Source organism: Oncorhynchus clarkii, chromosome 14, assembly GCF_045791955.1.
Source record: "Oncorhynchus clarkii lewisi isolate Uvic-CL-2024 chromosome 14, UVic_Ocla_1.0, whole genome shotgun sequence".
NCBI classification, from domain to species: domain Eukaryota; kingdom Metazoa; phylum Chordata; class Actinopteri; order Salmoniformes; family Salmonidae; genus Oncorhynchus; species Oncorhynchus clarkii.
This window is the reverse complement of record NC_092160.1, coordinates 8,951,732-8,956,330: the sequence shown is the minus strand read 5'-3', so window position 1 is coordinate 8,956,330 and position 4,599 is coordinate 8,951,732.

Here is a 4,599-nt window from a genome sequence, read left to right as displayed (position 1 = left end):
CAGCACCCTCAGCGCACGCGGGGGTGACTTACAACAAGAGGAGTGAACGCTCTCTCACTCATTCAAACTCGTTCACAGTGCAGAACACATGCTCACAACAGTCTAGGTGACAAAGAAAGACATACATAACCCCCATTTATTATATCACCTTAAAAACCCAGCTAGCACATAACGTTCTGACAACCATATTGGTATGAAACAAGCAGGGAGCTAGCCCGAAGTCCAGCGCGCTATCGACTATGCCCCAAAAGCATGCTCGAGCGGTAGTCGATATCTGCGCTTATAAACCCAGGGTCGTTACAATATGTTTCTTAGAGTTTGGTGAGTGCGTGGTTGTCCTAAGGTTAATTTGCATACAACTTTCCAACAACTTCCTGGGAATGGTGCAGGATCGTTACTTGGCTTTGGAACATTCTCAGCACATTTAAGAATCTTAACAAAAAAACGATATTTCTTGGCATTTCATTACTTTAACAGAACATTTCCTACAAGTTAAAACATGGTTACATTTCATTTATATTTTGGTAATGTTCTAGGAACGTTCTCCAATTGGTTTGACATTGGGAATGTCCTCAAATGGTTCAGAGAGCGTTAAGAAACAACGTTATTTTGTGGGAATTTCAGTACTTCAGCATGGTTCTATTAAAATTAATATTCTCAAATTGTTCTGAGAATGTTAAGAAGACTTTCCATAAAAAACACATGAAAAGTTTAGTAACATTTAGAATACATTCTAAAATGTTTATTTAAAAACACATTCCTTTCTCAGAATTTTAATGTATTTTTAAATTAACTTTCTAAGAATGTTATTTAAAAGGCCCGTGGTTGTGAATACAGCGATTTTGTCCCTGCCCCGCCCTGTCCCGCCCCCTCCGGAAACCTATTTCTCAAAGCTAAGGATATGGATCACGTTCTGCCATCTCTAGGTTGGCATTATGCCCACTATCTTAACATCTTCCTTTTCATATATAATTAGCTCGAGCACTTCATACCATTTCAATACCACAGTGAAAATACCTATTTACATTATCAACACCTTTTAAAAAAAATATTTTAATATAACACAATTCATTGTCCATCTCTTAAGGGACATTGTCTCCCTTATTTTAGCCCTTGTCCTAGTGTGTCACACTGATACCACTAGGACCTCTGGAACGTTGGGCACATCTGGGAGCCTCAGGGCCTCTCCTTCCTCTTCCACAGCATCCTGAAATTGCGGAGGTACTGTCGGCAGAGATAACTGCCCTGGTGGGGTCTTCCCAGTCTCCTCTTTATGTGTAATGCCCACACGATCCAGAGGATATTCACAGTCATCCCATGTGTCCCTCCTGTGCCATATGCTCTCCTGAACTGGGGGTATGTCCTTCCGGTTCCTTCGATACTTTCGGCCCTTTACTTCCACTTCATATGACCTTGCCCTAATGTGCCCTATGTATGTGCCAATATGTATGTGGCATCCCTGGTGTGAGGTGACAGGAGCACTCTGACAGCTTAGCCTTGTTTTATTACAGGTAGATTTTTTGCATACTGGTCAATGTAATGTTTTGACTTATCCTGACGTGCACGCTTGTGTGCCTGAACATCCCTAATGACCTTTAGTGCGAGGAGCTTGGGAGTTGTTGGCAACAGAGAGCGAGGGCGTCTAGACAATAAGCGCTGTACAGAACTGCAGTCAAAGCCCTCTGTGGGAGTTTTTCTCGACACCAAAATGGCTTGCCACACATCTGTATAGCCTTTGTGATGAATCTTTGCTATTTTCACTGCTGACTCTGCGTTACCAGTACTCTGGCTGTGGTAGGGTGGGGAGGTCACATGATGGAACTCCCAGGCTAATGCAAACAAAGCAAAGTCTTGGCTCGTGAACTGGGACCCATTATCCGGAACTACACCACTGTGAGGTATGCCATATCTGCTAAACTGCTGCTTAAAACAGTCGATAATGCAAGTGGCTGTTTTGTCAATCACTTTCTCCACTTCCCAAAAATCGGAATAGTGGTCCTCTATAATCAGACAAGGAACGTTCATGACTGTGAACAGATCCATTCCCACTTTAGACCAAGGATGTGCTGGTACATCATGTGGGTGCAAAGTTTTCTTTTGTTGCTTCGGTAGTTAGCTACTACATATGCTGCACACAGCCACAAAATTTATTCGGTCATGCTAGGCCAGAATACTGAGTCTCTGGCTTTCCTGAGACTTGCTTCGACCCCTGAGTGCCCTGCATCAATATGAGAGAGAATCATTGGGCGTAGAGTTTCTGGCACTACTACCCTGTCGTCTTTGTAGATGACCTCTTCCTGCATTGTGAGTTTGTCTCTGTATGTCCAGTAGTCCCTCAACAGGATGGGCGTACTCTTTGAGTCCGGCCAGCCTCTTAGGATAAAAGACGGAAGCATTTGAGAAGTCTTGTCCTCTGCTGAATGAGCTTTGATAGTATCCCGTGTCTGCAGGCAGATGTTTTGACCTGTAGCATGGTTCACATCTTCAACCTCAGCCTGAAGAGCATATACAGTCTCATTTGTCCGATATTGCGGGTGACTAGTTGTTGGTAGTGCTGCCCTAGACAATAAATCTGCAATGTGAAGCTCTACTCCTTCTTGTATACTACCTGTAGTTGATAACGCTGAAGCTTTAGCATCATCCTTTGAAGTCGCTTCGGGGCAGACAAAATTGTTTTTTTTAAGATAACCTCAAGCGACTTGTGATCAGTGTGCACCGTGATAAAGTCCCTACCATGAAGGTATTGATCAAAACGGTCACAGGCAAACGGACACTTGCTCCGTGGGTGTCAATGTCCTTGAAGCAAATGCAAAGGGCTGCCCCTTCTGCAGGAGCACTGCCCCTGGGCCTTTGTCACTTGCATCACATTGTCGGGTCACTTCCCCAGAGAGGTCATAGTACCCCAGTATTGGTTGGTTGCTTATCAATTTCTTGATTTGCTCCAATGCAGCATCATGTTGAGGAAGACATGCCCACAGCACATTTTTATTGGTCAGCCAACGCAATGGCTTACATACGTCAGACAGAGGAGGTAAACATTTGGCTAAATCATTTACAAAACCAAGCAGTCGCTGCACTGCTTTTGCGTCTGTAGGTTGCTGTACTGCTTCCACCTTCTTGGGGTCTGGCTTCAGGCCTTCAGCTGTCAAAATATGTCCCATGTATGGAATACTTGTGAGCCTGAGCTTAACTTTGTCTTTATTCAGATTTAGATCCATCTCCCTTGCTCTTTGTAAGAGTGGAGTCAGGTTGTGGCCATGGTCCTGCACTGCTTCTTCCATTGTAGCACCACAGACTTATACCAGGATGTCATCAGCTATGAGGCTTATTCCTTGCAGTCCCTGAAGTGCATCATGTTGCCTTCGCTGTCATTCCTCTGCAGCTGGTTTCACTCCAAAAGGTAACCTTGTCCACCGATATCTACCTTTGTGGGTCCAGAATGTGGTGAGGTAACTACTCTCTTCATCCAACTTTTCCTGCCAGTACCCATTTTTTGCATCCATAACCAAAAATATTTTCGCTTTTGCCAGGCTTGGCAGTACTTCTTCAATGGTAGGTATTTGGTCATTTGCCCTACGTAAGGCCTTGTCCAGGGCACTTGGATCGAGGTAGACTCTTATTTTGCCAGGTTATTCCACCACAACTATGTGGATTATCCACTTAGTAGGTTTGGTGACCTTCGTAATGACACCCTGTTCCTCCATTGAATCAACAGCCTTTAGTGTCTTTTCCTTCAGTGGAAAAAGGATTCGGTGGGGAATCTGTTGAACTGGTCTAACAGACTCATCCCCCACCAGGTCAAGCTCACCTGGTCGAGCCCCCATCCCTTCAAAAACGTCCTCAAACTGTTTCAGTATTGCCTCTGAGGTGTTCAAGTCTGATGGTACCTTTTGTTTTTCTTTAGTGCTGACATGATGAACAACATGTTGGTGGTTAAGCTGTAGCAACTGAAGCGTTTCACACGTTTCTGCTGAAGGGATAGACTTTTGCAAGGCTTTCACCACTTGGAACTTTATAAAATATGTTTCCCATCATGATTGGCTTGAAGTTCACACTCCTCTTCTGGTGCAATACACATTGCATTGGAGCAAAAACGATCAGCGTTTTGTGTGATGATGTAGGTTGGCTAATCTTTATGGTTGCTGAGATATCGTAGCCACTAGCCAGAGCTCCTGAAAAATAGCACACTACTACCTTGACTGCCTGTCTGCCGACTGCTTAGCCAATGTTTGGAATTATGATGGAAAAATAACATTAAATCGCTAATGTCTGTGTCTTTCTAGCAGTTGCTAGCAGTTCCACCTCTGGGCAGCCGAATGTTCTAGGCAGCCGAGCATCTGTATCCTGACCGATTTGTTTTGTGTGTTCATAATAATGCTGACATATTGTAGGAAGAGATGCTGAAAAAAGAACTAGCTAATTTTTGTAATGAAAATAATCTATATTTTTACTGCCTGTCTGTGTCTTGCTTGTGTTTGATATGATTGCCTAAATAGCTGCATGTAACTCATCAGCTAATGACATGAAATATAAAGTTTGTACGAACACGTCGATCAAGGTCTTTTGTATACAACGTGATAGCTACATGTAGCCTAATAC